The sequence below is a fragment of the Cheilinus undulatus genome, linkage group 23 (assembly GCF_018320785.1).
Source record: "Cheilinus undulatus linkage group 23, ASM1832078v1, whole genome shotgun sequence".
Taxonomy (NCBI): domain Eukaryota; kingdom Metazoa; phylum Chordata; class Actinopteri; order Labriformes; family Labridae; genus Cheilinus; species Cheilinus undulatus.
This window is the reverse complement of record NC_054887.1, coordinates 18863405-18887931: the sequence shown is the minus strand read 5'-3', so window position 1 is coordinate 18887931 and position 24527 is coordinate 18863405. Positions and strand designations below refer to the sequence as shown.

At 39.1% G+C, this 24527-nt stretch overlaps 1 protein-coding gene and 3 non-coding genes across 6 annotated transcripts in view; 1 reads left to right on the top strand and 3 right to left on the bottom strand.

The window, feature by feature from the left end:
* The window catches only part of wnt5b (wingless-type MMTV integration site family, member 5b), a 128451-nt gene that overhangs the window by 13302 nt on the left and 90622 nt on the right, over window positions 1–24527 (top strand). The gene's annotated exons all lie outside the window — the stretch shown is intronic.
* Window positions 3300–3372, bottom strand: trnak-cuu. Its single transcript has one exon. It is a non-coding gene; the product is annotated as a tRNA-Lys (tRNA).
* trnak-cuu lies at window positions 4139–4211 on the bottom strand. The gene has a single exon. It is a non-coding gene; the product is annotated as a tRNA-Lys (tRNA).
* trnak-cuu lies at window positions 4793–4865 on the bottom strand. Its single transcript has one exon. It is a non-coding gene; the product is annotated as a tRNA-Lys (tRNA).

Genomic DNA, 24527 nt, shown 5'->3' with positions numbered 1-24527 from the left:
TACACGTCAGTGGCATTCAATGAGTTAAGCATGGATTGAGGGGTGGCTATATGAAAAAGCCTGGAGAAAAGAAAAGCCACTGAGCTTGACCTTGGCTGCCTGGCCAAGGTCAAAGTCTCCACACATCGGGCCCTGTGATGAATCCTTAGTGACTTATATGCATAAAACTTTGTATGGGAGGTTTCCCTGATGAATGTGAAATATATCCTATATAAAACAGTCTATCTGGTGTGTCAGGTTAATAGTGTACTATGCAGTTAATAAAGTGTGATTTTGGACACAGTAATAATGTTTATACAGTAATGGGATCAGGGCCTTTTATTTTGAAAACAAGCAGATGTTCTATGTATTCCTGTTTTCGTGCTTCCTGTCCTGGTCGGTCTGGTCTGTTCAGCCTTATGCGCACTGGCACCAGAATCTGTGGAGACTAGACTCTGCATGCATTCTGAGTGGCACTTCTGGGTCTGCACAGTGGAACAAGAAGCATTAACTAGAGACGGCACAATCAGTGCAATGTGTTGATTTTCCAGCCTCTGCATATGGACGCCTGCGCTACACACTGAGCTAAACCAGCCCAGTGCTCATTTTTTTAAGGGCTGCGGGAAGGTCAGTCTAGCATCTGGACTCTTGCTACAGAGTCCTGCTGCCATAAACCACAGAATGTGGTCTGAAATTATGTTGCTGAAAGAAGCAAAGCCTTATTAAGAGAAATAGATGGATGGTTCATTGATGGAGCCTTCACAAACGTGCATGTTACTAATGCCATGTGCACTAATGCATTCTCCATACTATCAAGGATGCCGGATTTTGGACTCAACTTTAATTATGGAAGATTTTCTACATCAGTGGTTCTCAGCTGGTGGGTTGAGACCCAAAAGTGGGTCGTGGAGCACTTTTCAGTTGGCCATGAATGTGTGCCTGGGAGATAAAAATGCACCAAATATAATATAAATCTCTTTTAGAACATGCTTTTCTCCTCAGCCTCTCTGTTATGTCATGTTTTCTGTCCAAGGTGAGAAATTTGGGTTGTGATTCCTCATTTACAAATCAGAAAGTAACGCTTATATTGTTTTTTCTTTCCTTGAGTGTTTTTACGTTTTAATCATGTCAAATGGCTTTTTGCTCTTCCAAAAGCACTCTAATATTTAGTCGATTCCACTCTTTCCCATTTCTCTCTTTTCCCCTCTCTGTCTGTCCTTCATGCTCTTTTTCTCCTCTCGTGCCTCCCTTTCCTCTCCTCTGAGTTGCCCCGATCCAGCTCTGATAAAACTATCAACAGCACACCTGCAGCAGGCTGGAGCCGTCTTATACACACACAAACTGTACAGGCTTCTCAGGAACACAAACCCAAACTGACGGGACAGGAATATTTTTTAGCATGTGCTCCCAACAACAAACCCTTTCTCTGCTGTTTCAAACTCTCTTTTTCTTTTGTTCACATTAAATTCAGTTAATTTCCCTTTGCATGGTTATCATTGATATACTAAGACTGACTAATTTTGCCTACAAATGTGGCATAAGAAACTTAACTCTGGGTGTTGGTTCAGTTGAGTCTGCATCTCTTTATTTCCCTGTTCTTACTTTAACAGATTTCAGACTCAGTGTTTTTGCAGCGAGGTTCAGTTGTAAATGTTTCAACACATCCAGAAGAGAAAGTTGAGGTTCAGTTTATGGGCTTGTACTGCAGTCTAGGGCGAGACCTTCAAAATGTCATCAAAATAAACTACATCTGCAGTGATTTCCTGTCGTATGTAAAGAAGTTGGTGCCTTGCTGTAACATAAGTTGTTTCTGTCTGGGTTGTTTTTTATATGTAGCTGTGTGTGTAATTCTCATCAGTGAACAAACAAGTTGTGATTCTAAATTGTGTACAAAAATGATAGAGACAAACCATTTGATGTAAATGCTTTTACTAAGGCGTCATTCAATAATATTTGCTAAGATTTTATCAGATTTCTTCTGAAGTAGTGCAGCATGGAGAAACACCCATATAAGGGTGTGAGGCTGCAGGGCTGTGTGCACACACAGGACTTAAAAGAGAAGTAGAGACACATCAAAGCTCAAATTAAAATCAAGGAGCGGTTACATGCCAAGAATAAGAAATAACTTGAGTAGATAGAGCAGACTGCAGACGCCCCCATTTGCAGACCACAACAGTGAGACGCCGCCTCTGTCAGAGCAGAAGTCCACGCTAGAACTTTCAAAATAAAATCAGAATATTTTCTAGTTAGGGTAATTGTACCAAAACTTACAAGTCATCAACCAGACCTGCAAAACTAATTAAAAAATGTTCAATAAGGGAAAAAAAACTTGTCCTCCCTGAAAACACTCTAATGCAACAAACATAGCTAAGGCTAAAGCTAACACAGCTACATTAGCTACATAGATAAGGCTAATGAAGCTATGTTAGCTGCACAGATAATGTGGCTACGTGGCTTAATTTAAAGCTAACAAAGCAATGTCAGCTATGAGGCCTATGTAGCTTACTTAGCTATATAAATAACGTAGCTAAAGCTATAGCAAACAAAGCCACATTAGTTGCGTTTGACTATGCTATGTTTGCTTAAGTTATAGACTTTGTTTAGAAGTAGTTACACAAACGGTGGCTCACTTTAGCTTCTTTAGCTTTAGCTAAATTGGCTTAGGTCTAGTAACGTTGACTACGTATCTAATGAAGTTAAAGGGAGCCACTGTTTAGCTTCATTAGTATAGATGAACACAAGGTGAAATAACTAGTATATTTCTGGCCTTTCTCTTGTTTTAAGGGCTGGTGCTATATCAGAGGACAGAAGGTGCATCCCAAGTCTCTCAAGTTGAGTCTCTCACTTGAGTCTTTTTCTTGAGTCTTAGTCCCTCCCTCCAAAGGCTCACAGGAGACACAAGGAAACAAAGTGCGGAGAAATTTAAAAAACATGAGATGTCTTATCTCAGTATTTCATTCTTATCGATCATTTCAAGCACTTTTCTTAAATCACAGCTCACCAAATACTGTTTTTTAAAAAACTGATGGTATTCATAATCTGTCTGGTGCCTGTTTTAATATCAGTCCATTCTCTATTTGGAAACTGATGATGTGAAGTTTATGAAGGAACATTGCGCTACGGCATCTAATCAATGATTTTTGTTCAGTGATGAATTGCATCTGTGTGTTCTCATTGCTCTTCAGATGTCCCTCTTTTCATCCAGATCCTCTGTCCTCCAAGCAGTTTCAGAGCATGGGGAGTCAGAAACAACACCAGTTTGACAGAGGGACCCACAAGAGACTTCATATGCACCCAGCGTCTTCAGTCCAAAACCATTGCGCCCAACGTGGGGCTCGAACCCACGACCCTGAGATTAAGAGTCTCATGCTCTACCGACTGAGCTAGCCGGGCTGATGAGTGTAGAAAGTGGCTCTGATTTAACCACTGCAGGGATCAGACTTCAGGGTTACATTACTTGGTTAACTCTCTTCGTGCCCCATGCCAAAAGGTCTTTGAGTGTCCTAGCATCTGGTCTGCTTGATTTCATTACATTGCTCTTGTGATTTGGGAGTTTAAGAGTTTTAAGATAATGTCTCGATTTGGATTCTTCCTCCTCTGTCTGACTTTGTGCCCAGCTCATCTGCTCTGTGCAGCTGGCAGCAGCCAAACTGTGGCAACATCAAAAATAGACAAGTCGCTTATTTTTAGAAGAGCAGAGAGTCACTTCTGTGCAGCTTGGACGGCACATTTGGTTGGTTACAATCATTTACTGGACTCTCCAAGTCTGTCCTGTTGAATTGTTGGGTTTGGACTCATGTTTGCAGACGAACCTAAAATTCATGATCAGAATCATCAGATGACAATCCTGCGAAATATCTGAAGACTTGAACAGTTTGAGTCTAACTTGGTGCAGTAGTGTCTTTTGCCTCTGTTGTAGATGTCAGAAATTGTTATTTTACTTTCTCACCAGATATGATCCAACTTAACCAGTCTTTCTGAGAACTTGTGCATGCTCCATGTCTGTTGCGGTCTGAACTCAGAAAGGACGAGAACACAGTATACATGCATGTTGGATAGCCATGATGTTTTCTTGTTTGAGAGACAAGATCATATATTTAACTGCATGTAGTGCTGAAGTTGAATCCCTTAACTGTGGTCTCTGTCCTTAAAACCACTGCGCCCAACGTGGGGCTCGAACCCACGACCCTGAGATTAAGAGTCTCATGCTCTACCGACTGAGCTAGCCGGGCTGCCTGGCCAGGAATTTTGATCCAAAATGGTTTGTTGAGTATCTCTCAGGAGTGGAAAGGTCCAAAAGGTTGGAGGGTTTGATTTCTCCTTTGCAGCTCCTGTGGAAAACTTTTGGTTTGTGTTGATTTTGGTGCCCCCTATGGGCAAAGCTGTTTTTGTTGCTGAAATAATTTTATTCTGATTAAATGCTTGACGCATCTGTACACATCATAGTTAGATCCCTTTACACAGAATCCATGTAAACAGGGAGTTCAGAATCCCTAGACAGAAGGATTGTAACAGTGGCAGTCCCAGGATGTTTGAGGGGCAGGGGCAAAAATGATTATAAGGGCACCTCATGTGTGCAGTGGGGCACCACTGTTAAAAAAATGTAAAACATCTATAGTGAAACAGTTAAAGACCAGGATTTGCATTAAATTGCAGTTTAAACTTAATTCATCTCTGTGATCACAGGAAAACCCTCTTGAATATTGGACTTGTTTGAAGGACGAGAACATACATTTAGCTGAATGCAGTTCTGCTGATGAACACTTCAGGAGGTGAACCCCTCATCTGTTGTGTTTGTTCTTAAAATCACTTGCGCCCAACGTGGGGCTCGAACCCACGACCCTGAGATTAAGAGTCTCATGCTCTACCGAATGAGCTAGCCGGGCTGCTTCATGGAAAAAATGTATCAAATTTTTTCTCGGCAGTAATTCTCATTAGCCTGCATTTATATCTGCTATACGTCTATAAAAACAGACAAGGAAACAGAAACTGCTGTTGATTTTACAAAGATATATGAAGGAGGGTGTCAGTGGAAATTCATTTTACACCAAGGAGCTTATAGCACTTCATTGTAATTTCTCTACTGTTGGACGTGTGGTTTCATCCACTGAGAGAACTGGCTCTCTGTCCTCTGGAAGACCAAGCTTGAGGGCATTTTATCGCTTATTATCCACGAGAGAGGCAGCATGCATTGTCCATTGAAAGGTAGCCTAGAGACACTTAGTGACGTAGAGGGCACTAAGCCAAATCTTGTCTACATAGAGAGCACCGAAGAGGGCAATCTGTCAAATTTTGCCCTTAGAAGGTAATAAGTCAAATGTCCACAATGAGGGCATTTAAGTGGGTAATTTGTCATATTTTGTCCGCTTAGAGAGCACAAAGCCAAATTTTGTCCTCAAAGAGGACACCTAAAAGAGCACTCTGTCAAATTTTGTCTATTTGGAGAGCACTTTTCCAAATTTTTGTCCACTAAGACCAAATGAGCCAAATTTGGTCCTTTTAGAGAGAGAGCGATTGCCAAAACTTGAGGGCATCAAAGAGGCCAATTTGACAAATTTTGTTCAATTTGAGAATAAGTGCAAATTTTGGCTAGTTAAATAGATAATTAATCCTGAGGGATATTCGAGAAGGCAATAAGCCAAATTTCATCCACTTAAGAGGGCACTTTGCAAATGTTGTCAACTTAGAAGGCACCAAAAAGGGTAATCTGTCAAACGTACACTTGGATGGCCCAATAAGGGCAATCTGTCAAATTCTGGTCAACTTAGGGAGCATGAAGCCAAATTTTGTCAGCATAAAGGGGAAGTGTACTTGGTCAAATTTTGTCCTTTCAGAGGACACTTTAAGGAGAACTTGGTCACATTTTTGTCCTCTCAGAAAGCAAAATTTGTCCACTTGGAGACAGTTTATCAAGTTTTATCCTCATAAAGCACATTTAGCCAAATTATGTCCATTTAGAAGGTATCAATGAGTGCTCATTGTCCAATTTTGTCAAGTTAAAGGGCACCAATAAGGGCAATCTGTCCAATTTCTGTCCACTTAGGTCAACATAAAGGGTACCTGAAAGCTCATTTGGTCTAATTTTGCCTTTTCAGAGGGCAATTGAAGAGGAACATAGTCAAATTTCTGTCCACTTGGAGAACAAAAAGTCTATTTTTCCCACTTAAAAAGGGCAATTTGTCAATTTTTTTTTCAATTAGATAGCACAAAACCAAATTCTGTCCACTTAGAATCAAATACACCACATTTTGTCCACGTGTGGGGAACTTAAGAGGGCATCTGGCAAATATGTGCCCACTAAGAGTGTAATGAGACAAATTTTGTCCAACTTCAAGCACACTTAGTCAAATTTGTTCACTAAGACAGCACTTGAGATGGCAATTTGTCAAATTTAGTCCACGTAGAGGGCACCAAAGAGGGCACTTTACTGTGTTTATCTACCATAGTGGCATACAAGAGGGCACTTTCAGGGGGATTTTCCAAACATTAAGGCACAGTTGGGCAATCACTCTCCTTCCCCTCCTCTGATTTTAATGAGATTGACGAAATATTGCACATGTAAGTCTACATAACAAAACACAGCATTGAGTGAAGCTGTTTAAATCAGCAGGGTGGTCCCCTCTCATGCATGGGTGTACCTGCTGACTCACAGGTGAGTGCAGGGTGACCATGATCACTGCAAAGACAACAGCTGGACAAAAACAGAGAATAACATGCTGTGGTGTAAGAAAGAGGGAAAGAGAGGGTGAAGGGGAGGATAAGAAAAGAAAAAAAGGTCATAAAAGAGTGATAGACATCACTTTTGGTCAGTCAGTTGAGAGGAAACGCTGCCTCCTACTGGTCACTGTGTGGTACTGCAGTACATCAAAGAAAAAAGATAGTGAGGAGAGAAAGTCAGTGAAAATTCAGCTTGTTCTTCAGTGTCATCAGTGCTGCGTGGCTTTTGATCACTCCCGCTAGCTTTTACTCCACTAGACTTTGTGAAAATTAGGAAAAATATCACATTAAGACCTCAGAAATAGGGGCAGTTTAATAAAGAATGTAATCCCAGTCAGATATAAGCAGAGATTTAACTATAAAGGCTCTTTGGGGGTTTATATTTCTATAAATCTTTAGTTTTTTTCTCTCTTTTTATGTGTCTTCTCTCATTTCTTTTCTCCCCATGCTGCGTGTGAGTTGGAGGTCTGCTTATATGATAATGAGTTTCTCAGTGCCCAGGTGCTCTTTCTAGATAATTACTCAGTGTGTTTCCAATCTCAAACTTGAACACACACAGAAAAGAAGAGCATCAAATGAAATCTTTTCCCTACATCTCTTGTTTATGATTGCAACCAAGCCACTCTTCTACCATTTATTTCCAATCCTCTCTCCTCCCATCTGACCATCCTCTCTTTATTATCCATCCCTCATCTCATGTGTGACAAGAATCGACAAACATTAGCCAGTGGTCAGAGAGGCAGACAGCATGATTCACATGTTTTATTGTTTTTAAAGTCCTCCATCTCTGATTGGCTGCAGTGATTTATTAACAAGAGAAGTGAGTGAAGCTGAGCTGTGATAAAGATGGAAGCTGGCTATGGGCCAAAGAAGCTTTCTGGATAACAAGGACACGCCGTAGTTTCACCTCTGACTGTCCTGTTGTTGGGATGAGAAGCTCATTTATGCTGGATGAGGATTTTGAAACACATGCATGGAAATTAGAGCTATGGTTGTAGTTTAACTGGACTGTGCTTGTTTTAGTAGACATGCACAGCAGGAAAACTCTGCTGGTGCTAGAAGACAATATTTCTCCTCTCTGTAAGCTGATGTGAACCTCCTGCTTCAAGAATGAACAAAATTTCCACTCATACTTCTGAATTTGTTGGAAATTTTTCTCTACAAAATCCACAAAAAGTCACTTAAATTTCTAAGAAAATATCTACAATTGTGTGGAAGTTCTAAGGCATATTATTTAGTTTCCCTTAAAAAGTATCTCAAAAATGTCTTCAATTATTACCCAGATGTTTTACAGTGAAACTTTACCGTAAAGCTCAATATTCCAGTAAAAAAGTTCCTGTATAAATCAAGACATTTTCAAGCAAATCCACCCAAATTTAGATTTCTTGAAAATCTCCAAATACATTACCCAAAAATCCATGAAAATGATGTAAAATTCCCTCAAACATCCAAAGAAATTCCTGCAATATTCCAAGACAATTTTTGAAAATTGTAAAGGACACCCCCTTGATTTCCCTCATACAATATCAATACATTTCCCAAATTTCCAATCTACATAAAAATAAAGACCAGTTCCCCACAAAGATTTAAATCAGATTCCCCTAAATTAAAAAGTCAAATTTACATGAGTATACTTTAAAGTTTCCAAACATCCCCTTCCCTTTAAAAAACAAAAATTTACAAAAAGTGTCAATTTAAATCCCCCCAAAATGTTGTAATCTTCTTCTTAACTAAAGAATTTCGCCAAAATACTCAAAATAACAAAAACATTTCACAAATTTAGATAAATTTGCTTGAAATTTTCCAAATATATCCCCACAAACACCAAAAATATTTTCAAAATTCTCATGAAAATACAAAGAATAAAAATGTGAAAATTTCCCCAAAACTTGTAATGAAATTATGCGGGCTTTCATTAAAACACTTCCATGCAAACTCCTGAGAACTTGCAAACAAATTACCTCAAAATTTCAAAGAAAATCATCCCCAAATTTTCTTAGCAAATCCTCAAAAATGTACAAATACTTTTCCAAAATACCATTAAAATGATTTAAGATTCCCCAAACTTACAAACAAATTCCCTAAATTTTCCATGACAATTTTTGACAATCTCTAAGGACAACGACCCCCCAATGAAAACAAAATTCCCCACAAATGACTATCAAATTTCGAAGAAAATTTATATTAAAAAGATCAAAGCCTATGCTCATATATAATAAAAGTATGATTTAAAAAAAAAAAAATCAAATTCCCAAAAATTTTAAATATATTTCACAAATTAACATGACAATGCCTAAAAATGTTCGTACAAAACCCAGAAACATCCAAACAAATTCCCTAAATTATCCTTGAAAAATTCAAAGGATACCCTCCAAATTTCCAATTAAATTCCCCAAAATTTATGAAAAAATTTCCAAAAATGTACAGGGAGATACCTTAGAAAGATTCAAAGCTAATTCCCCCAAATTACACACATTTCACAAATTAACATAACAATGCCTGAAAATTTCCAAACAAACTCCCCCAAACAATTTAATTAGAAATAAGCAAATATCCTCAAAAAGTTTCAAGAGACTATCCAGAATACACAAACATACAATTATCGGAAAATTCTAACAGCAGAAATGATGACTGTTGTAGAAAATCCAAGAGTCTTTGTCCTCTTATGTACATGCAGGGTCTTAGGAGGTCAATGAAGCCAATATAACACCAAATGAAGAGCCGAGCAGTAGCTAGAGGAGCCAGTCCTTCTTACTGAGCTAAGCCAGCTGATATGGATAACTTAAAGATGATATTCATCTTAGCACCACATTGAGACTGTGGATCAGAATGCTTGGTGTTGAGGTGAACACACGTGAGAGAACATTGATGTCCAACTACGTCATCGAGGTGTCAGTCTGACTTTGAGAACTTGGAATTAACACAAATTCAGTCAGACTAACATGCGTAATAAAAGCTTTAGACGGATCTACAGAATAATACGACTTTTGATGATTTAAAGAAAATCATGTTGGTGAAACGTTCTTTGTGTTTGTTCTTTCATGAGTGATTGTTTTGGATAACAATATGGATCGGTCTAACACTTGTGCCTTTTACAAGACAGATTACGGTTTGTATATCAGTCCTGACTGAGGAAGACAATCTTCATTCAGTCTGGTCTGACCAGTTTTCATGTGAGCACCAGAGAGTGTTCCGCGTCTCTGTGAGCCTCAAACAGTCTCTTCATGGAGCAGCTGACTCTCTCTGTCTGCCCGTGTTTGAATCAATGAGAGATGTTTGCACAGAAACAAAATCTGTTTGAGTCAGGGATTCAAAATCTGAGCGCTGAATCAACAATGCTCTCAAATCCTCCAGAAGCTTCTGTCAGACTGAGTCTTCACTGGACAGCTGCTCTGTAAGCTCTCACACTTCGCTGATGTTTGGACAGAAAGGGTTAAAAACACTTCTGCATTTCTCTCTGCATATTTAAAACAAGGAGCAGCAGATATTTCACACAAGTGTCTGCTGCTGCTGCGGCATCGACGTGCTGAATCTGAATCTAGATCAGAATAGTTTTATTCATTACATTCAGTAAATGTATAGACGTCTCTCTGCGTGGCACTGGAGCAAGGAGGACGTGTGGAGAAGCAGCAGAGACGCATGGGACTGTGACAGAGGGACCTTGTGCCGTTTGACTGTCACTCTAAATATATTCATGTAAATCACACAGCAGGTTGTTCAGTTTGGGTATTTTTATCTAAATATACCAGTTAAGTAGTGTGTGATTAATGACTTTATGGTTAAAAAATTACATTTTCAACAAAGGTCTTTAAAGTGAAACACTGAGGATTATTTCATCAAAGGTCATAAAAGGAGTTTTATGCTCTAGAGGGTCATTTTATGCACCAGAACATGTTTAATTTATGTACATATTAAAGAAAATTAAGAACTAAATAAATAAATTCAAGAAATACATTTTCACTTGGAGCTCTGAAAGATTTCTTTCTCTCTGGAAAAGCCTTAAAATTCATATAAAGTTTTCCCCCCAAAAAAACCTATGAAAATTTTCAAGCAAATTTCACCCCAAATTTTGAATGAAATTCCATGAAAAATTTTTACAAGGATATTCCCCATAAAATTTCCAATAAAATTCCTAAGAAGGTGCCAATACATTCCCCATAAATCAAAAATTCTAAAGCAAATTACCCCCAGAACTTTAAGCGAACGCTCCAAAATATACAATAAATCCTCAAATATTTCCTAATAAAACTTTCTAAAAAGGCTGAAGATTCCTATAAAGTTTTTCCCAAAAAAATCTGTATGAAAATTTACAGGCAAATATCCCATAATATCAAAGGAAATTCCTCACAAAAATTCCCAAAAACTGTACAAATAAATACCCCCATGAAAGTTATGAAAAAAAATCCAAATTTCCCCACACAGCTAAATTAATTTTCTAAAATTTTCATGAAAATTCTGGAAAATTTCAAGGATATTCCCCCTAAAATTTCCAATCAAATTCCTAAAAATGTGCTGATAAATTCCCTTTTTTTCCTCCCAGAAGTTCCTAAGCAAATTCCCTCCAAAACCTCAAATCAAACTCTTCAAAATAAACAATAAATCTTCAAATATTTCCCAAAAACTTCAGTGAAACTTTCTGAAAAAAAAAAACCTTGAAGAATTAGATTTAAAAAATTACCAAAACAATTTTCAAGCAAATTCCCCAAAATATCTCAGAAGATTCCCCCCAACATTTTCAAATTGCCTCCAAATTTAATGGAAAATTATGGAAAAATTCCAACAAAATCTTCCAAACAAACAAATTCCCCAACATTTTCATGAAAATTCAGTAAAATTTCAAAGGATATTCCCTCAAAATTTCAGTCAGATTCCCCCCAAAATTGCAGATAAAATCCCCGAATTCCCACTGAAGACCTTAAAATGTATAAAGCCAATCCTCCCAAAAAAATTTAAAACAAATTCTTCAAAATATACAAACACATCCCTAAAATATTCAAAAACACTCCTTATACTCCAACAAAAAATCCCATTACATCCCAAGGTAGTTACATTAACCTCTATAAACATTCCTGAGTATTTTTAAAGAAATTCTTGTTACAGAGATTTTTATTTCTTGTATGAAAGCCTAAACGTCATGTCCTCATATGAACATGCAGAGTCTCAGGGGGTCAAAGTTCAGTGGAGTTGAAAGTCTTAATTGTCTTTGTTACAGATTTGGTAAAGACAAAATGGACCAAAAGAATTAAGAAATATTTTTCTTAAAATGATCTTTTAGCTCTGTTTTTTATCTAAAATCTGACATTATTTTATTTTATTTTCTCCTGAGCTTTAAGCCGTGTCACTGCAGTACAGGCAAACACAGACAGGGGGCGCTGAATCACTGAAACTCACCAGTGACACAGTGAGACACTAAAGTGAGAGGGAAAGAAGGGCTGAGTGAGGGGTTCTGGAGAAGACAGGGATATAAAAGCAGAGAGGTAAGAAGAGGAACAAAAGATTTAATAGAAAATCTTCACGAGGAAGAAGACACTTAGAAGGAAGATGAATTTAGAGATGACTGGCAGGATTTTGAACTCAAGTCTGAACTTTTTCCCTCTTACTTGTTTTTCTCTCCCCCTCTGTTGGACCATTAGGCCCCCCCTCTCATCATGCTTGGTTGGTTATGGACAGTTTCGTCCTCCTCCAGCAGGGCTGCACCATCAGTGAGCAGCATGATGCTGTCTCTGTCACTGTGTGTGTTAATGTGAGTGTGTGTGTATCGACACTCACACAGAAACACACACTGCTGCTTTGATTTCCAACAACTGAACATGATGATTTTGGGTTTATAAAACTTTGTATATGACTTTTGCAGTGCCTGTAAAAAGTATTCACCTACTTTGATGAATTACCTCTGTACTGATTTTATAAACCAGTCATGATCAATATAATTTATCTTTTTAGAGTCAAAGCCCAGATCTGTAAGAGCCAAAGCTAAGATCAGAGTAAAAGCTTTAAGGTTTAAAATATTTTAACGCCCTTTGGGTCAACTGATTGGATGAAAAAGGCTCCTTAAGATGTTCTCATTGGCTGTAGAAACATAAAAAATCTGTCATTTCAGCTCATATCATTACCAATATAAATAAGAACAGCACTGCAAGTACAAGATGTGAGGAAGAAATAGAACAATTATGCTTTTGTCTGCCTGTCACCACAAAGTTTACTGTAATAGAAGAAAAGCAAACACTGGCTGAGTCGCACGCTCACTGTAGCCAACAAAAAGTGACTCAACAGAAATCTGTTTCTCTCCATCAATGTCTCTCTTCTCCTTTCTTTTCATCTCTTTCAGCAAACCCCTTTCTCATCTACTTTGAGTCCCTCCCCTCCCCTTTCCTCTCTGTGTTTTACTCTCTTACCCCCACCCCTCCCTCATCTCTGTACACTCACAGACGCCTCCAGCTTCACCCTCAGTGGGCACCGTGCCCGCAGAGAGGCAGCATGAGCCCAAGGCACAACCCCGCAGCCGTGCCAACACCTGGGGAGTCTAGAAAAAATAATAAAGGAGGGAAGGAGACGAGGAGAGGAGATGTAGGAGGAAAGGAAGGAAGAAGAGGGTGCAGAGAGGGTAGACGTGGAGGAATCGAGTGGAGAGAGGATGAAGAGATAAGACGATGCAAGAGCAACGGAGGATAAGAGCGAGGGGGGAGAGACAAAGGAGATTAGAAAATAGATAGATCGATAGACAGAGAGAAAGAAGAAGAAGAGATACGATAGGAGCAGAAAGTGTGAGGCAGAAAGAGAGGAAAAGAGAGAGCCGGGCGGGCAGACAGCCAGCGCTCCCAGGAAAGAGAGAGAGGTCAGAGCAGTGGACACATCTCTGGAGAGACTGTGTGTTTGTGTGAAAGACAGCAGCAGAGATAAAGGGAGGAGGAGGAGAATACAGAGGAGGAGCAGTGGAGCGCAGAGACAGAGAGGAGGACTTGTATAAGAAACAGACTGAATGCTTGAAATGCGACCTTGGAAATCCATATCTGTGTAGTTTAGTCTGAATGTATGCGCTGCTTTTGCTTTTATGCTCAGTGTTTTACATTTTAAGGAAGAAAATGGCATTTTAGTCTCTTCAATAAAACTCTACAGAGCTGTGAAAAAGTATATGCCCCTTTCTTCTTTCTTTTTTTGCATATTTGTCAACTCAATTTTAATATTAGACAAATATAACCCAAGATGATAGAAAATGCAGTTTTAAAATGATTTCACTTATTAAAGGAAAAAGCCACCCAAACCTACCTGGCCCTGTGCCACCTAAACATAACAACTGGTTGTGTCACCCTTGGGGGAAACAACTGCAAGCAATGAGACTTTTGGCCCACTCTCTTTTGCAGAATTGTTTTAATTCAGACATGTTGGAGTGTTCTTGAGCACAGATGGTTAAGGTACTACCACAGCATCTCAAGCAGATTTAAGCCCAGACTTTGACTAGGCCTCTCCAAAACCTGCTGCAAGCACATTTGAGCTTGAGCTCTCATGGATGGACATTCATTCAGGATTTTCTGGTAGAGAGCAGAATTCATGGTTCCATCAATGGCGACAAGTTGTCCAAGTCCTGAAGCAGCAAGCAACCCTAGACCATCACACTACCACCACCATGCTTGACTGTTGGTATGATGCTCTTTTTGTGAAATGCTGATTTTGTTTTACACCAGATGTAACAGGATGCATCCTGAACTTCCAAAAAGTTCAACTTTCGTCCTGTCAGTCCACAAACAAGCCTTTGTGTTCTTCTTGGTCAGCAGTGGTTTTAGCCTTGGAACTCTCCCATGGATGCCATTTTTGCTCAGTCTCTTTCTTATTGTTGAATCATGAACACACACCTTAACTGAGTCACATGAGTCCAGCAGGTCTTTAGATGTTCTGGGTTATTTTGTGGCCTGGATGAGATTTTGATTTGCTCCTAGGTCGGCCATGCCTGGGAAGGTTCACCACTGTTCCAAATTTTCCCCATTTGTGGATAATGGCTCTCACCTGGGTTGTAAACCTTTCCAGACTTATTGATATTAGTGACTTTGGTTCTTATCTGTTCTATTATTTCAATGGATCATGGCATGTTGTGTTGTTTTTGAGATCTTTCAGACTACTTCACTTTGTCAGGCAGGTGATTTAAGTGAGTTTTGTATTCAACAGTAATTCTGGCAATAATCAGACCTGGATGTGGTGGTGATTCCAGAAAATATAGGTGATCACAGTTAATACATTGTTTAACAAGGAGGTACAAACACTTTTTCTAGCACCTTTGTCCTGTCCATCTGAAAGCGAAATAGCTTTTGCTTAAAGATACATTTTTTAAATGTGTCAAATGTTGAGTTTGGACATCATAATTTCAAACAGATGGATGCTAAAGGTAAAGGTAAGAGTTAGGATAGCAAAGTTGTCCTCCATGAAAACCCTAACACAGCTCACATAGCTAAATCTAAAGCTAACATTGCTAGGTGAGTTATGTAGATAATGCAGTGATGTTGCTAAGGTAGCAAAATCTAAAGCTTCCAAAGCTATGTTAGCTATGTCAACAACATAGCTACATAGGTAATGTAGCTAAATCTAAAGATAACAAAGCTACATCAGCTACTTATATAACGTAGCTATGAAGCTATAGTATATCCTTGCTAATAGATTAAATCTTTCTAAATGTGTTGAACGTTGGGTTTGGACACAATAATATCACTAAAAACTACAGGTTAACAAAAACACTACTAAAGCTAACAAAGCTATTTTAGCTATGTAGATAACAGAGCTACATAGCTAATGTAGCTATATGTAAAGCTAACAGCTATGTTAGCTATGTAGATAACATAGCTAATGTAGCTATATCTGCATGTAGCTATGTTAGCAATGTAAGTTTATTCTTTTTTCTTTAGCTTTAGCTACATTGCAACACTTACATAGCTATGTTAGCCTTAGCTACATTTGCCAAAGCTCATTTTGCTAAAGCTTTGTTTATGCAGCAACATTGGCTTATGTAGTAGCTTATGAAGCAAGCGTAGCTACATGAAATGTATCTTTATTCTTTTTTATTGATAAAATGTTGCTTAATCTATAATGTTTGCAATGTGGTTATTTCATGAACGTAACTGCCAGACATTGTTAATGAATAAAGTTCTAAAACCCTACAAATTAAAGCTGAAAGTCTACACTTCAGTCACATATTAATTATGTTTTTTCAAATACATTTTGCTGGTAGAGGCAAAATAAAAATTGTGGCGCTTTCTAAATCCTTATGGACCTTACTGTTGGTGTGAAAATACCCTTAAAATCCCTCCCACTGTGCCCTGATTGGTCAGCATTTCCCTAACTGTTAGTAACAGCCTTTAACAGTGACATTGGCCTTACAGATAATTTAATCTTATTTTTCATCATCTCATAAGACTAGTTGTCTCTAAAGGAAGATGTCAGCAGCACAAATATCGTATGGTGCATTTCACTCATGTGAACCAGAAAATATCTGTTGTACTGTTTACATTCTTAATAACAGAGGGCATTGTGGGTTGTACGAGGACATCTGTGTTTTGCAGAGCGTGTGTTCATACTAGATTCTGAGTGTGTGAGGGCAGCACAGGTCAAAGAGTGCTCTGCATGTTTGTGCGAGTGTGTGTCAATAACAGTATCTGGAGGCCGCAGGATTACGTGACCTTGCATGCCACATGTGCCGTCTTCCAACTCACTCAAACACAAAGCCCCGTGAAATCCTCGGACTCCTGAGGGTCTTCATGAGGCGCTCACATTGGTCATGGGGAGCAAGGAGGAGGAGGTGTAAGGGAGGAAACGAGGAGGAGGTCAAGAGGAGAGAAAATGTTGATACTGGAAAGAAAAGACAGGAAGAGAAGGGTGAAAGCTTCAGAAATGTGGAGGGAAACCATGCCTACCTAACAGTACATCTACATGCTGTTCAGAGGTTTTGTTAAATATGATGGAGAGAATCAGAATTGGTGGGTTTTTATTGCTTGGCTTGAGTTGCTGCTTAAATGGAGTCTTTTTTTTTTTTTTTATCAGATTTAGGAAGTTTGATATCCATATTTAAGTTTTTAATCACCAGGTTTGTGCAGTCTAGTAAAGTCCTTTTGAAGATTTTAGTATAATGTGCTCCAAGTTGGGGTTTACCTTGACATCCATCTGCAGTGAATATTATTTTTACTGACAGAAAATAACATGTTTTACTTTAAATGTTTTATATTTCTGGTACAAGCATGGCTGGGCCCCTGACAATCCCAGTAAAAACACCCTCCACAGTTCTGATTTGTTGATGATATCAGTGCATGGCTGTTGGATCAGTAGCATTGGTGCTAGCGTCCTGGCTAACAGTTAGTTCATTTTGTAGCTGAAAAGTGCGTCAAGCTATTACCAGGTTCACCCAGTTTTATGCCTAATTTTTCAACTTTTTCCAACTTTTAACCAATTATAGCAATTTTGATGCCCAATTTTGCCACTTTTAACATTTTCTGCCACTTTTCTAGTTTTTTTAACACATCTTTGCCACCTTATTTTGCCACTTTTACCTAATTTTTGCCTTTTTTATGCCCAGTTTTTTCCACTTTTTGCTGCTTGTAAGCCATTTTTGCCATTTTTATTACCAATTTTCCACTTTAATTCCCATTTTCCCCTTGTTTCACAATTATTTGAATATTTTCTTTTAATGTCTCTGTTTCCTCTATTTCTGGCATGCTGATGTTTGTGCACATCATGGATTAGCTCTGAAGTTTGACATTGCTGTCTTTATTTAGTTCGGTGTGTCCATCAACATTGATAACATTACTGGAAAAAGGTAATTCTGTTTCAAGAGAAAGGGTTTTGAATTTACAAAGTCTATATTCTACTACATAAATAAATAATATATGGGCCAATATGGGCCATGGGCCCCCCATATGGCTGGGCCCCAGGAAGCCCTTCCCTTTATCCCCCCTTATTGGCGGCCTTGTTTTGCTGTAAGCAGTGTCATTTAGCTAAAACTTTGCAGGCTTTGAATTAGCGCTCACTTAAAGTTATTGCACACTGAAGTTAAACTTCAGAGATGCCACCCAAGGGTGAAATCTCACTTGGTTATCTGTGGTGTTTCAATGCCAGAAAAACCCTTCAGCTGAATCTGTGAAGTCAAATGAATGAGTTTTCACTCCAACTTTACCCAGAATTGTTCCTGCCAGACTCTTGGTGAATTTTTCATGTGAAGTGGGGTTGAGCTGAAGTGTGAACGCAGCAGGAAGTATTCAGGAAAATTCACTGCAGGCAGCGGGTGGGATGATGATGTTAAATTACGCAACCAGTGCAAATGTGCAAGCAGTGAAGCTGCTTCATTCTCTATATACCACTTATTTGTTGATATTGTGATTACGCTCAATAACATGCAGCATCGGTTCAAAGACTAAAACTCCCATTAACTGTGTTCGTTCATCCAGCTTTACCATGTCAACCTATTTACGTCATGCTGCCTCCTGAGAGCCCCACTCTGATGGTGAAAGTCTCCCACTGTGACATACTGTACATGTTTGAGCAGGAGGAAGAGTTTAGGAGCAGCCTGTCCTCAAATTGTCTCAACATTTCCAGGAGTGCATATGTGAACAAGATTTTTAGAGAAAAATCTTGTCTAAATTTTCAAAACCACATAGATATTGCTTTCACAAGCAAGAGCTGAGCATGAGGCCTAATGATGCTGACCTTTGCCCTACAACTTCTAAAATCTAATCAGTTCATGCTGCTTAAGAGTGGAGGTTATGAAAGGATGAAGAAAGCATTCCTGAGATACTGCATTCACAGGTTTGGCATTAACATGAGGCTCAAAGAACTTTGACCTACAACCTCCAAAAACAAGTCGTTTCATTCTAGAGTCAGACTGAACACTTGTGCAGAGTCTGAAGAAACTCCCTCAAAGCAAGCTTGAGATACGACTTCAACGAGGAAGGGATGAGCATGAGGCACACCGACTTTGACGCCCAAAATCTAATCAGTTCTTCCTTGAGTCAGAGCAGACATTTTCTGTGAAGTTAGAGGAAAAGTATTCTTGAGACATGACATTCACAAGCAGGCGTGCCCACAGGATTGGCTGGGCCCCTGACAAACCCTGAGAATGCCCCCCACCACTCATGATCTACTGATGATGTTAATGCATGTGTGATGGATCAGTAGCATTGGAGCTAGCGTCCTGGCTAACAGTAGCTTCATCTTGGGGCTGTAAAGTGTTTCAAGATATTTTTGGGTACCCCTTCCTGCTAAAATTTTTGCCATGTTAAACCCATTTTTGGCACTTTTTGGCCATTTTTACTGCTTGAAACCCCTTTCCCTACTTGATCTGGCCATTTTTTACATTTTTGGCAACTTTTACAGCATTTTTAAAAATAACTTTTTGCCTCTTTTTGCCACTCTTAACCCATTTTTGGTACTTTTTGCCCTGTTTCGCCAATTTAAACCTAAACCCATTGTTAAAACATTTCCATTTGGCTATTTTCAACCCCTTTTTACTACTCTATTTGGCCATTTATTTTCCACCCATTTTTGGTAGTTTTTTATAACACTTGATTCCACTTTTAACCCATTTAGTTAATTTCTGTCCATTTTTACCACTTTTAACTATTTTTTGCTCCTTATTTTAATACTTTATAACCATTTTTCAACTCATTTATGCCCTCTTTTGCATTATTATTACCCATAATGACACTTTTAGCCAATTTTTGATACTTTTACCACATTTTTGATACTTTTTGCCCATTTTCGCCACTTCTAACACATATTTGCCACTTTGTAAAATCCAATTTCAATCCGATTGTTAAAATAACAAACTCATGCTCTTGCTTTTATCCCATTTTGCCTCTTTCAGCCCATTTTTCTCATTTCTAACACATTTAGACTACTTTTGCTGCCAGTTTTTGCCCATTCTTACCCTTTTATACCATTTAACACATTTCGATGCATTTTATCCAGTGTTGCTACTTCTAACCCATTTCTTGGATTTCTTTGCCTCATGGTAATCCATTTTTCCACCTTTTTCATTTTGCCTCTTTTAACATTTTATCCACTCTTTAACTGCTGGTCACCTTTTTCCTTCCATTTTTTTCTACTTCTTGCCCTTTTAGCCCACTATTTAACCCTTTTTAACCAGTTTTCTCCAACCAAATTTTGCCCTTTTTTGCATTCTAGTAATCCATTTTGACACTTTTTCCCATTTTTGCCAGTTTTAACCCATTTTTGATACTTTCATCACTTTTTTTTGATACCTTTCCCCATTTTACCACTTGTGACACATTTTTGCCACTTTTAAAACCCCTTTTCACCACTTTCACACCATTTTTTGCTTTGTAGCAGCAAATATTTGGCACTTTTATCCCATTTCCTGTCGTTCAACACAGTTTTTCAGCTTCCTACCCATTTAGACTACTTTTCCTGCCAGTTTTTGCCCCTTCCAACCCATTTACTTTTAACCCATTTTTATACTTCCTGTCCAGTGTTGCCATTTAACCCATTTCTTGCATGTCATTGCCGCATTACGATCCATTTTGCTACTTTAATCTTATTGTGCCTTTTTAAACACATTTTTACCACTCTTTAACAGCTTTCCACCACCTTTCCTGCCAGTTTTTGCCACTTCTAATGCATTTCGGTCACTTAGGCCAGTCAGTGTGCCCATCCACCTTGTTAACATTACCAAAAAGGTAATTCTGTTTTAAAAAAAGGGGATTTTTTTACATTTTGAAAAAGTCTGTATGAATGACTAAAGTTTAATTTTTGGATGTGTTTCTACCCTGGTTAAATGTAAAATGTGGTTTTTCACTGATAAACTTTCCAATGAACCCTGCTTTTGCCAACCTCAGTGGGCCCCCATTTGGCCTGGACTCAGACAGTTCTTGATCCCCCTTGTTCACAAACAAGAGATGTACAAGCGGACCTTGACTTAAGTATTCTACCTCCTAAATAAACCACTTCATTGTTGTGTGGATATTCATACAACGTTTTAAGAAAATCCCCCAGGGTACTTGTGATATAACGACCTGGATGTCAATCAAAAAGCCAGCATCAAAGCAGGAGGAGCAGACCAGTTTGAGGAGATCGTTGGAGGAGGCTTGGGCCGTTGAAAGCTGCAGACATTATTTCAGCTGCTGTGTGCGTTCATCTTTGTGTTTGTGCATGTTTTAAAGGGACAGGTGTGCATGCTCCTGTCATCCCTGCCTACATCTCTGTTTCTCTGAATCACTCAGTCTCCCTCCCTCCATCAATCTTGCCTTTAGATCATCGAAGTTTGCACAGAGGAGTTTGTGTGTTAGAACCAAAAAGTGTGTTTGCATGACTGCTTTTGTGTGTTTTAAACAGGATACACTCGCTCTGTGTGTGTCTCTGCATTTTTGCATTTGTTTTAGCGTGTTGGAGTCTTTATATTTGTGAGTCTGTGCCCGTGTTTGGGCTTATGTGTGGGCTCACGTCGCTGTCCCTGGCTGTGTGCGTTTCCCTATCCTTTGCTGTGTGTGTCTGCCACAAGCCCCAGTGAGATCCAGCGAGCATGACGGAGAATGACAGGTTGATTTATGGCGAGGCTATAAGTAGAATGAGGGAGGGAGGGAGAGAAAACACGACAGAGCAGGAGGAAAAAAGAGGGAGAAGAGGGGAAAGAAAGGGGAGAGAAAGAGGGAGAGAAGGTGAATGACAGAGTCTGAGAGAAATTATGGGACAAAGAGGAGAGGAGAGAGGCCGGAGAAGGGGCCTGATTGGGATAGTGGGAGTGGGATTAAGTTGCTTATTTGCATACGAAGAATGACAGAATGAAGAGAGAAAATATGACCGTGATACAAACCGCAAAGATGGATGCATGAAAAAGAGAGAAAGTTGAGTAAATGCATTTGAGCGAGCCCCCATGAACAGCTTTAATGACAAACGGCGACATGATTGTCTCATGTCGTGCCGAGTCTCAAAAGGAAAGTAACATCATCTTCTCAATTACATTTACATTTTTAGACATTTAGCCCACGTTGTTATGCAGGAAACAGACGTACACAGAGTGCAAATGAGCTTCAATTCCCAGAACAGTCGGAACCAAGAGCGAATAATTTCCAGGAGAGCGTTCAAGAGCTCTGATGAACGTCACAGAGCAGAAATTTTGTTTATATACTGGCTCGTTTTATAATTCTTAATAAGCAGTTTGTCACAGCAGCTGTCATACAACCGAGAGAGTTAAAAGTGTATTTTTGAAGAGATAATTCAGGGCTTTAGGTAACCATATTGTCATCTATTTGAAACTTTAATTATGAAGGGCTGAAAAGCAGTTAAAAAGTGGCAAAAATGGCTTAAAAGAAGGAAATTGGGTTGGAAAAAAATTAGAAAAAAGAAAGAAGAAGACAGGCAAAAGGGCAAAAATGGGTGGGAAAATGGTGAAAGCAGTTAAGAAGGGGCAAAAAATGGGTGTTAGAAGTGGCAACATTTGTTTTAAAAAGACCTGGTGGTGCACCGGTGGTGAAAAGTGGTTGAGGGGAAAAAATGGCCCAGAAGTCACATAAATGGGCTAGAAAAGGCAAACAGTGGTAAGGAAATGGTGAAAATCAGTTAAAACGTGAGAAAAATGGGTTAAAAGTAGTAAAATGGGATAAAACACGTTTTGTATTTACGATTCTTGGTTATAGTACCCACAACAACCAATGAGAGTGAGCAGACGGGGTAGCGTCACCAGACGGATCATACGTACTTTCACCGCTCACCACCATAAACACAACTGTACCTTAATTTCAGCCATGATTTCATTCTGAGTCTTCCCCTGTTTTATGATTTTTGCTTCACCTGTAACACATGCCAGGACAGCCCGTTGTGGAGAGACAGCAAGACAGTATCGACAGACACTCATGTTTTGTTTTTCTGTCTGAAGTCACGTGATCACGCAAGGTCATAGGCAGGTCGGCAGGTGTGTGGTCTCCAGTGATCTGACAGTCTGGCTGAGTCGTCTAGTGTGTGTGTTCAGAGGATTAAAGATGAAAAATCTTTGGAAATTGTCCTTAAGTCTGTGGTTTCTCACGGTTTTAAAATCGTTTCAGATTTAAAAATCGTTGTGTGTGGCCGGCCTAAGAGAGGCATAAAATCCAAATTAGTGGGAAAATGGGGAAAAGCAGTTAAAAAGTGGCAAAAATTGATTAAAAGTGGCAAAAACAAGTTAAAGGAGCAGAACTGAGTGGCGCTTCTGGCCCGCACCTGAGACGAACTGGAGCATGCATTGGAACTGCAATGGTAGACTGGAAAGAGACCGATTTGCTCTGGATTGTGCTTTACAGTGATTTATAGAATCAGAATATGTTGAAATGAGGGGTTAACAGGGTATTGATTATTGAGCAGCATGATGGGAAATGTTGGATCTGCTGGAGTATTTTTCTAAACATAACAGGAAATTTTTTTTCATTTTATTTATAGCAGAGATTCTCAAAAGTTGACCAGAAAATAAACCACTGGCTCTTTGACAAGAGATGTTTCTGCCAAAGGATGCCTAGAAAAAAGTCATTTTTTTGTTTGAAAGGGTCCACCTAAAACACAGAGTTGGGTCCATAGATGATGGAAAGTTTGAGGACATAATGGCTTGTCCAGAAAGTGAACCGATTAAAAAAAGTAGATGACTCAGATCAAATATTTCCATGTACAATGGTGCTTTATTCTGAAAATGTCAAAGATAAGAGAGTAGGCTTTTAGATAGACATGTATAATTTAGAGCAGGGCTTTTAATTTGAAACAGCAGACATTCAGTATATTTTAATCTGTAAATTTAATCTAAACTAAGCACATGAATCCTAAGTGTTGTCATGAGATTTGTTGCACACAAACACTCACCTGCCAGAACAATTACTCCCATGACTACCTGGCAGCTAAGACGGCTTTGAAGCCCAGGTCACTAGTTTTGTGTTTGTGCGTTTGTGTTGTGTGAGTGTGTTTCATCTTTGCAACCAGCCATTTTTTTACCTTTTTCTTTCATTTTTTCCCTCTTTTTATCACGTTTTGCTTCTTCTTTCTTCCTGTTTTGCATAGGAAACTGTTCTCATCTCAGCCCTCAGGTAAAAAGAAAAAGAAAGAAGTGCAAGAATGTCGAAGAAATCAAGAGCTGCAATAACGAGTGTTTTCAAGGGGTGGGGGGGGGCGAGTGTGAGAAATATGAGCGAGCGAGGTCGATAGAGATGGAGGGGGGAGAGAGAGAGAGCCTTTGATCTCTCTCCTGGTGGGAGCTGGTCTTGGCATGCAGCCAGAAAACCCCACGGCACACACACGCTCACGTACACACTGAGCACACGCACAAGCTTATTTAGGTCTAGCTGGCCTGCTTCAGGGCTTTGTTGATTATTTCTGCTGGGAGGATCAAAGACGTCGAAGCCCCCTCCTTCATCCTCCACCCATCCATCCTTCACCTGTCTGTCTGCTCAGCACTCCAACCGTCCATCCATCAGATAGATAGATAGATAGATAGATAGATAAGAAAGGCTGCATCTTTATCAGAATATTGAAACAGGTGTGGCCAAATACTTTTGTGCATATCAGTGAACATAGATACAGATATTATCATTACAGGCCTCCAGCTAACAAAAATATGTTTACATTGGTTCTGCTAATTTAACAAACCTTACCTATCAGTAGGTAAGGCGCCAGACTCAAGGACTGACTCCTTCCTGGCATTAAATGTCACATATTTTACCCTCTAAGACAATTTTATATTGGTCTCAGAGGTCCCCGAAATATTCCTGTGAAGTTTTTTGCTGAATAAACACTCCAGTATTGGATTTTTGTATGTCTAAAAACCGCCCTGCTAAGAACGAGCTGTTTCCATGTCTGTGGCTTTAAATGTTAGTGAGCTGTCTGACTCC